Raw genomic sequence first — 10,303 nt, forward strand, 5'->3', positions numbered from 1 at the left:
GGGATGACCCTGCTTGATGAGGGAGGTTGGACGAGATGACCCACTGTGATCCCTTCCAACCTGACTGATTCTGCGATTCTGTAAATATGATGAAGCCTAGAAGAAGTATCTTAAGGTCAGGCAGTCCTCAGGATTCATAAGTCCTACAACTGCCAAATAATGAACTCCTGAGCTACATCTCCATCAGCTATGCACTTCCAGTGAGTGTGTGTGCGAGAGAGAGAGAGACTTGGGCATACACACTGACAGCACATGATTATTTAATACTCAACTGATAAAATCCAGGCACTCATCTCCTCAGTCATTTCCAGATGATTCATAGATTTACTTTGTTGTTAGGCTGAATCCCATGGCACAAGCTTCTACATACTGTGTTAAGGTGATGATTTACATTCTGTTTTATTGCAATGGCCCCTTAAAACTTCAGCACTTGATCACAGATGAGAGAATTTGCTTAATGGGATTAATACACAACAGTACCATTGACCGGTTCAGTGCACCATCTTCTTCCTGACCAGAAACTCACAGCTCCAGAGACACTCCATGCTTGTCAAATGGAATGTACTCAGTTCAGAGCAAAAGGAGTGTTTTGTAATCCCAAACCAGCTGAAAATTGTGACTGGGCCATCATGAGTCCAACCCTTGTGAAGTACCACTGGAATAACCTGAATTTTGTTTATCTGAATCACAAGTCAAATCAGGAAAGGCAAATTTTAGGAAGCCTAACTCTGACAAATGTAATGTTTCCTTACTTGAGGGTAAGCATGATACAGGTGTGATCCCACAGATAACACCCTACAAAGTGCACACCGTGCTGTGGGTCCAGCCAGCTGGTTTATTCCACAGCACAGACTGTTCTGGCAAGAGTTCTCACCAGGCTGAGCTCAAACAGAACATCTCATTATGACCAAGATCCACCAACAGTCTTCAGGTGATGCTGAGAGACTTTTCCTTCTTCTGGAAAATACTTAAAATCATCTAGGATCATCCCCAGATTGTTCCATTCTCCTGGATGGACAAGTGTTTAAGATGTGACATTTGTGTTTTAGTACAGAGAGACAAATTTAATGGTTGAGATGAAAGTCAGAAACACGGTTCCTAAGGACAAGGAAAGAATAAAATTAACATCTTTTGCTTTGAAAGCATGCCTTTTTTTTCCCCCCAGTTCCCATTCTCAAGGGTATTTGGATCATTTTTACTTATGAGGAAGGAAGCAGATCCAGAATAATTCCTCTAGAAAAGTGAATATTCCTTTTCTAATAATACTTAACACTGGAGAAGTATCTCCATAACTTAGTGCTTTCCAGTTCTATAAGAAAAAACTCTAAAGACAGCACACTGAAATCACAAAAAATAAAGAATAATCTGTGATTTCTTGCCTGAGATCATTCTGTTGCTTTCCCCAGTTGGACCACAAAAAAAAGCAGCTATTTGATTTCTATGTTACACACTGCCTGTTTGTCAGCAGGAAAAATTCAGAGTACTAAAAAATGCTTACTGCTTTGAGAGCAATAATAAAATGTGTGCTTGCCTTCAGATTAGCTATCACTGTTTTTTCCTGCAGAGACTAGGAGAAATATAGAGGTGAAATTCCATGTTGTTATGTATAAAATAGTCTTTAAAGAAGTGCATGGGGAGTTAACTGTATTGATATTAATACGCCTCATGCAGCTAAATCCCTGCTCACTACTTATAAAACATAAAAGATATGAAATTTAGAATCTTGATCATAAAACAAATTAAATCAACACAGTCAACTTTTGAGAGCACGAATATATTTCATTTCATTAGAAAATAATAAGCCATGCTGGCATTTGGACAGCAATGAAGACTGCTTGCTAGAATGTATCTTTTTCACAGCAGAGCATTTTATTCTTCTATCATTATCAGCATGGCAAGATGTCCCCAGTACAATGGTTCTCACACCAGCAGGATTCTCTTTTATTTCCTTCGTGGATGGTGGGAAGCTTGCCATGATTTCATTGCATCTCCAACGCAGTTGTGACAACGTATTAAAATAAAAGACATTCTATTCTGGAATATTTCTCAGCCTAAGGAGAGAAATAGGACCAAGGTCAGAAGGGTAAGCAAGGCAATTGGAAGAGAAATTAGTGGGTCAAGGTGTTGTAATAAATCAGTTTATAACCGGTGAGAAACCCCATGCTTTCTAAGCCTGAATCAGACGACCTGGCTGTTAGACCAGGAGTCAGGAGCTGACAGCACAGTGGCATCAGAAGGTACAGGGGCTGAACCTAATACAGAGTCATGGCAAAATGGGAATGGCTCTGTCTTGAGATACAGCTGAGAGTCCAAGGAAACCCAGCAGCCCCTGCCTACTGGGGGAACACAGCATTCAGCTGCCCAGTGGCAGCTTGCTTTCACAAGGAACAAGATCTCACATCTCCAAAACATCTATTACCACACTGAACTTCTGATTTAGAAAATTAAAATACAGTTTGGCAAGCAGTGCTTGAAAACCTTCCAACCTCTGCGCCAGACCACGCTGACTATCTCATGTAACTGGAAGTCAACAAACCTGAAGGGCCAGCAAGGAGACTGTGCAGCTGGGAGGAAATATTCAGAGAAGACTCTAAGCCTGAGCTTTCAGAAACCTTTTTAAAGAAAGCTTTCAGAAACCTTTCTATTCTCCATCCATACCTCCTGCACTTCTCACACATGCAGAGCTACAGAGGTGATCTCTCAGGCACCGTGTGCTCTCAGAGTTACCATTATTTACTCCACTTCTGAAGTGTCCACTCTTAGGCATTTCTCATCCCACTATTCTTTTATGTTCACCTCATTCCTTACCTAAACTCTTACTTATCTGAAGTACACCATGTAGCTTGGTTTCAATATTGTATGTTCTTCATTGTGCATTTTTATTTCTCTTTCAACTGACGAATTTTCACCTGATAAGTGCTTGTTAAGGGCTTAATTATACCCCAGGTCAAACCAAAGTGACAGCACTGGTCACAGTATACCTACAGTGGATTAAATCCTCTGCAAGAAGTTTAATCACTTTCCCTTTCCACCACTTTGACTGCTCATTTGTAAAATGACTGCAAAATGCTGCCAAACTTCTTCATTCTGTTTCCCTCTAGTGCCTAGGTGCATATGGCCAGTGGCCATCTCCAAAAACAGGAAAACGGGAGGCTGAAAATGGGAGGCTGAAAATGGGAGGCTGAAAATGGGAGGCTGAAGTTCATTTCCAGGCTAAGAAGAAAAGAGATGAAAATGGCTCTGGTCCCGAATGTTTTCCCTGGCACATTTTTGCATGCTTAGTGGCACAGCAGTTGTCTTTCTTTCGTAACATGCACAAAGAATGTATTGGTATTACAGACGAAACACCTTTTATGTGGCTATAAATAACAGAAAACCGTAATCTGTAAAGAAAGGTCCTTTAAAACCCTCTACATAGCAAACTAGAATTTACTTTTTTTTAAAGCTTGATACATTCCCCTGTTTGCTCACCACATTAAAAGCAAGAATGGACAGCTGCAAAAGGGAGCCCTCCTCACCATCACATTCTCTTCACCTTCTGCTTCCTAGGAGAAGCTTAGAATTTGCTCTAAAGATGATGTTGATTTCCTTGCATGTGCCTCATTCTTAGATATAGAATGTACCATAATGTCTCTTCACACATAAATATTCCCCCCAAAAGAAATAATAATTAAGCAGCACAATGTTAGGCACCCTTTTACCATCATTTCTTCCCCTCTAACACAGTGGAACAGTCAACACTCTCTGCTGTGTGCAAGGTGAACCAGAGAGGGACTGGCACCCCTTTGCTGCCTCGGGAACCTTCTTGCTGGATCTCAGAGCCTTCCCATACAGCCTGACACTGGGTTCCTCACCTGCTGCATGTCAGAAGGTGAACAGGAGCAGGGAAGCAACTCAGAAAATGATCCACGCTTCCACTTCTTAGCAACGCCCAACAAAAGTGAGAGGAGGGAGTGAAAATGAGACCCTGTGTAAAGTTGGTCACTCAACACAAGTTGCCATACATTGGATGGATACACTGATGATCAACCAACTGTAGGCTCACTTTTTTTTATTAATGCAAGGGAAATTATCTGCATGCACACACATGCACACACTCACACATATGTCTCATCTGGTCCACTGCCCAGGAAACACATCAGCCAGTCACTCCCAGGAGTCTTGGGTCAGGTACCAATAAATGTGTGATGAATGCTAATGCTAATGTGACGAATGCTAATGCGACGAATGCTAATGCTAATGTGATGAATGCTAATGCTCCCAAAAACTATCACCAGTCCTGATACCTGCATGGGAACCAGAGCACAGTGTTCAGCCACATGCTTTGACTCCACACGTCCTCGAGAACAAACCAAATTGTATGAAGTTGCCTAGTCACAAGTGGAACCTGCTTAGGAAAAGCTCAGCAGGGTAAATGGTCTCAGAGGACCATCAGTCAGCACGTACCTGAAAAAAACAAGAGGGACAAATCCAGGGCAGAAGGGACATTTTGACCTGTCTGTTGATAACTGACAGGTGTAATCAGCAAGGATCACTCTCTGAAGCTTCTCATTCTAGAAAACAAATCTGGCAGGCCAAAGGGATTGCCAATATTTTCTTCAGTGCTGCGATCAAAGGCTGCCTGTCCTGAACTTCTGTAAAGCCTCATCCTGATGGAGTGAGTGTCAGCTTAGCAGGTTTCATTTTGATGCCACTGGCTGGAGAGATTTCTAGGAGCTGTAGCCCCAGGGTCTGTAAAATACATACAGTACATCTTCAGATGGCATGATAAAGGTGTTTGCCATTTCACAACTTTTTTTGGCAATTTCTCAAGCTATCCTTGGCTTTTATATATACAGGATAAAATAGACTTGCCTGTCTTGCAACTTTGTCCGCCCAACAGCCCCATTTCCAGATCCACGTGCCTGCACCCTTCCTTGAGCATAGTGAACCCCCAGGGAGAGTGGGAGAGTTACCTTTGCCATGTCCATCAAACCAACTAGGTTAAAGCACTCACCTGTCAAATGCAGGAAGGGACATGAAATGTAAGGAGGACTCGTTCCCATCATTGTTGTCTCAGTAGCATCACGAGATTCAGGACTCCGGGCTCCCAGACAGACATTCCTCCTCCACTCTTCACCACGCTCTGCTGCAGCAAGGCAAGTGCTTCTGGGAACATGCTGGGGACTGGATCCCAGCTGAAAGTAGCCCATCAAAAATAGCAATTTTAAAACTGAATCATTTTCCAAATCACACTCTAAAATTAATTCCCTTCCTGGCAAGCTCCCTGCAGCTCATCGGTACACAGGCATGCATGGACTTGGAGGATGCGGATTTCTCAGGAGCTGCACCAATCCCATTCCATAGGTTTCTGCACCCATCCATCCATGCATCTGTCCATCCATCCCTCCCCTCTGCACTCTAAACCTCAGCTACAGAATACAGGGGCCACCTCTCTCACCTCAACAGAGAGGTTTACAAAGAGCTTGTCCTCTTTCCTCCAAATTCTTGTCAAGAGAAATGATATGTTGCAGAAATGCCTAACTGGCCATTCAGTCCTTTCAAGAATTCAGCAGTTCACTTGGAGAGCTGAAGAATGCTGATGTCTTCTGAAAGGCCAGGTTCCTGTTATGCTGAACAAGGTGAGATCCAAAAATAACCGAGAAGGTAACTGGTTTGTTGCCTAATAGTCTACACGAACTCAACAGTGAGGTCTGCATTCAGAAATTATCCTTTGTAGGGTCTCAGGAATATCACAGAGCTGCATCACCCTCAGCTGTAGAACAGTAGCTTTCCATTATTAAAATGTACTAAAAATCCTTTGCATGCCAAAACACTGACTGAGATTTTCCCGCACAGAGCAAGAACAGAAAATAAATAAGCACAACTAATGCAGAAAGAGCATAAGCCCCCAGAGTGGAAGGTTTTCCCATAAAATTTCATACCACCAAAGACTGGGAGGAAAAGAAGTCATCTGAATACAGAACTACCTGCACAAGATGCAGGGTGCCTCCAGCTTCCCTTGACATTACAGGCAAGTGAGAACATATTAATGTGATCAGGATGCTCAGAGCATTATACGGCATCAGGCCTTTGGAAATTGGCTATTCATCACATTTAAATTGAATGTAATTGCCAGTGCTTATTAGATCATTCTCTGAGTGAGAGTAGTGAAAGTGAGAAAGTGTATTTAGATGACTGGGCCTCAGGAAAAATTAAAAAAAAAAAAAAGACATTGCATAACTATTCATAAATTAGCAGGAAGAATGCAGGAGTCTCTGATTTAAACAGCAAATGTTTTCTGTTTCTCTTAAACATGCAGAAACATTCTCCTAGTAAAAAACTCCCCTATTTGGTTAACAGTACTCCTGTTTCAACACAGCTTAGCATCCCCTGGCAGTGAGAACTAGCAAATCAAAACCTGCACATGGCTAACTCCTGCCTCTGACCCTGACTTGGAGTCTGGGAGTACAAGATATGGTTCCCAAAGGATTCTCAAGTTCATCTCATCAGCTTCTTCAGCTCTGCTCTCGTGAAAGACAGTGTTACTGACAGAGCAACTAGGGCTTACACAGCCCAGCTACCTGACAACAGTTTCATACCAAGACTCCAGATGGACCACCTGCTTGCCAGTCCATAAGATGTCTTGGTTTTCAACCCATCTGGTTGCAACAGGTAACTCATGGCTTATTAATTTAATAATGGCTTCAAGACCAGTTACAAGCCTGCCTTTTTCTCTTTCCCCTCCCCAAAAGGTCACCTTAATTCAGAGGGGAGACACAAGAATATAAAAAGCCATTTGGGTCACAATGCTGGTCTTTTGTTTCAAAATCTACCAAAGTGCTCTGAGAGGGTGAGGAGACATTAGTAACATCTAAGGCTCCATGGAAACACACATTCTCCCCCCAGTACTTTGCAGTTAGTATACTTTTCACTGTCCCAATCTGTACATAAGTAGGGTACCGGGCAGGTCTCACCCTCTATCCCAAAGTATCCAGGCTTCTACCTTAAAAACAGGCATATTCACTTCTGTTATGGATTGTGACTGAAACCCTTGCTCACAATGCTACCCAGGCCCTGATTGCATAGACTACCAACTACTTCTTCCATTTCTTTTAATTACAGAGTAATACCAAAGAGACTGTCCCCTAAATCGAGTAGGAGGTACAAATGAAGAAGAGGGCAATCTCATTGCCCACAAAGTTTGTTGAGCACCCAGGCTAACCATAAGGCCACTCACTGAAAAGTAATTTCTTTGGGACATATTACAGACAAAAACTACTTTATACAGCCGATACTGAGCCGTATAAAGAGCAACATAAGAACATCTGCACATCAATTCCAGCAGTAACAGTTACAAATCTATTTGTCTTTGGTCACTGTCAAGGTAGAAAATATGTCCAGCTACTCCAAACAAGTTGTACATTTCAGGTCAGGGACTGCATGGCATGTTTACATTCAAACTGCCTGAGACACTTCCAAATAAATACTTGGGACACTTCCATGGCAATACAGTGGCAAAAAGCTCCTAAATTATGTACTTGATATTTTTTTCTCAGCAGATATTTGCTGCAAAGTCATTGGGGACAGGTATGTGCAAAAGCTTGTCTTGGAATCAAGAATACAACTGTGGAGGTCTTGGTATCAGTGAAGTCAAAAAATGTGGTTGCTTGTAAAAATCACTTAGTCAAACTGTGGTTGAGTATTTAAGGATTCTACCCACACACATAAAAAAGATAACTACTGCCTTGAAAGGAATAGCAGTAACTGGGCTGTTTCAGATTTAAAATACCATATTAAATTTTATTCTTTAATAATGAGGTGGGATGTTTAGTATTCCAACCTATTTTCAGACAACAGTTTAATTAAACATTTAATGAATGCATCTCATTTCTTTGCACAAGCTTCACTCTAATCAACTGAGATAATAATGTAAACATCACTATTGGATTATTAAAATAATCCCTTTCACAAACACTGACCTCCTGACAAACAAAATGGCTGGTGCCATCTATACAATATGCCCACAGTGCAGGGGCTCGATTTGAGCATAAAACCCAATTTACAGTTGACCACCAGCTTTTAAAAAAATCCTAGGCAAATGGTTTTAAACACAGTGATGTTTTCACCAAATCCCTCGAGATTTGATTCAATTAATCAAGAAAATTTATAAAAACATCATTCATTTAACCATATAACTGCCTTTAAGAGAGTTGCTCAAGTAGGGATGCAGCAGCAGCTTCAGGATGTTTCCTCAAACAAATCCTGGTATTGGATCAGAGCAACCAAAACCATGACCTTCTTTTAAGCCACAGTCCTGCAGCTCTGAGGGATTTGTATACAGCTAATGGAGCTTTTCCGGGAGTCAGTTACTTTGGAAAGGACCATACATTTTCTGTGGGACTTTAATGCAAAAAAATAGACTTTTTCCCCCTAGCTTTATAACCAAAAAAATCTGAAGTATTTTTGCAAAATGGTGACAAATTTTCAAGACTCCAAGTAAAAAAATCTTAGTGAAATGAGTTGTCAAAACATTTTGAAAATCTGTCAACAGCCAGAATTCTTAGAAACCATGATTCGGTGATGCTTGAAATATTGTCTTGTCCATGCTGAAGCAGCTAATCCACATTCCTTGCTGCTTCAGCTTAGTTTTTTTTTTCTTCATGGAAAGTTACTGGTATGCTTTCCTATCTATTATGTGATTCCTCAAGCTATTCAGCATCCCACCAGCATCATCCTTTCCCAGGCGGGACATCTCCAGAGAGGCCACCACAGAGTCAGTCAGCTTCAACTGCTTGGAAAAGACTCAGCCCCTGTCACCTAAGGAAACAGACAACTTTTTATCCCCATCTATGGCCCTCCCATCACCCAAGAAGGGACAATGAACAGCGTGATGAGAATACGAGTTACACAAACTTTGCTAACTGGCTTCTCACTAAAAACATCGCTGACCTTTCACAGTAGGTGAAATTGCTGAGGACTCCAGAAAACTGGACTCTCCTTTTTCAATGTTTCCAACAGGAAAAATATAAAAGAACAACAACAAAAAAACCCCAGCCAACCAACCAGTCTCATTTCCCCTGCAAACACAAAAGTACCAGGAATCCAAAGCCCAATATCCATCCACAGCAACAAAATTCCTGCATATTCAGGTAAAGTAGCTTAGTTTTACATAATTAGCACAGTGGATTGCATGTAATCATTCCTGGATTACCAGAGTGGAAATTATTTCTAACTATAGTCATTGTCATTAAATGGTCCATATCTGACCTATTATATTAAGCCCTTGATGATCCATGAGAGACTTTCCACTCATTTCAATGGGCTTTTGATTAGTTCAGACATACTTTGCCAATTTTTTTTTCTGCTTCTTTTGCCCTTGAGATCTACTGTTACTTCTCACAGCTATTGGGTTGTGATTTATTGGTTTAATTATTTTATTTTTACTTAGTTTTAGTATTTATAATGGGACACAACTGACACTTTGAAATAGGAGACACTTTTTTTCTTAAGGGTTGCATGTGGTATCGGTTACCTTGAGCACAACAGAAGATGGAAATCTTCTTTGATACTTCTAAACACTTTCACTTCTACTGAAAAAAAATGCTTTAGCACAAAAGCAATAGTGGCAAAACCCAAAGTTTAAACATGCTCGTGGCTATCAAAACATGATACTTGAGTACTTTGTAAACTAAGTATTCGCATTTTGTCAGTGGCCTTTTCCTAGGAAGCATAGTTGTAAACACAAGCTATTTTCTTCACCTGACAAGTATAAACGGTCTGCTAGAGAAGGAGGAAATTCTCCCACTACAGATGTGGCCAAGAGATAACTGCCAGTAATGTGAAATTTCATGGCCAAGCAAAATCTCTCAGATCCAAAATAAGAAATAAATGTGTGAAGAACAGCTATGGAGAAGTCCTAGTGATGGCAAATAGCCCTTTTCTAAAAGACATCAAGTAGCTACCTAGAGACAGCAAATATTTTCCTGTATTAAAAAAATAGAACTTAGGCTATAAAAAAACATAAACCAGGACACAAGCTCCCGTTGCGGTGAGACTGACACAGGTAACTGTAAATCGTGGGGAGGATTTGCTCCTCCAAGCCCAGATCTTTCCTACACGTGTTATCATCCCCTACACACACGTTTGCAGGACTGGCATCACTCCCATCTCTTTGCAATATTTTATCAGTGTGAATTCTCGTTTTATTTAAAAAATACGAATGTAATTATTTACTTCAAGTCTACCAGGGAAGGACTGCAGTTCTTGCTGCAGCGTAACAGATAAGAAAGGCTACAGTGTTTATTCCAAGGCAAACAGCGAA

General features: G+C 41.1%; 1 long non-coding RNA gene across 1 annotated transcript; it reads right to left on the minus strand.

Moving 5' to 3' along the window:
- Positions 1-1,762: 1,762 nt before the first annotated feature.
- On the minus strand, positions 1,763-4,140 carry LOC113954663. Its single transcript, XR_003530301.1, has 2 exons — positions 3,855-4,140; positions 1,763-2,051 (listed from the first exon to the last, which is right to left on the minus strand). It is a non-coding gene; the product is annotated as an uncharacterized LOC113954663 (long non-coding RNA).
- Between the last annotated feature and the right edge of the window lie 6,163 nt (positions 4,141-10,303).

This window comes from Corapipo altera, unplaced genomic scaffold (genome assembly GCF_003945725.1).
Source record: "Corapipo altera isolate COAL_440 unplaced genomic scaffold, ASM394572v1 48, whole genome shotgun sequence".
NCBI lineage: Eukaryota > Metazoa > Chordata > Aves > Passeriformes > Pipridae > Corapipo > Corapipo altera.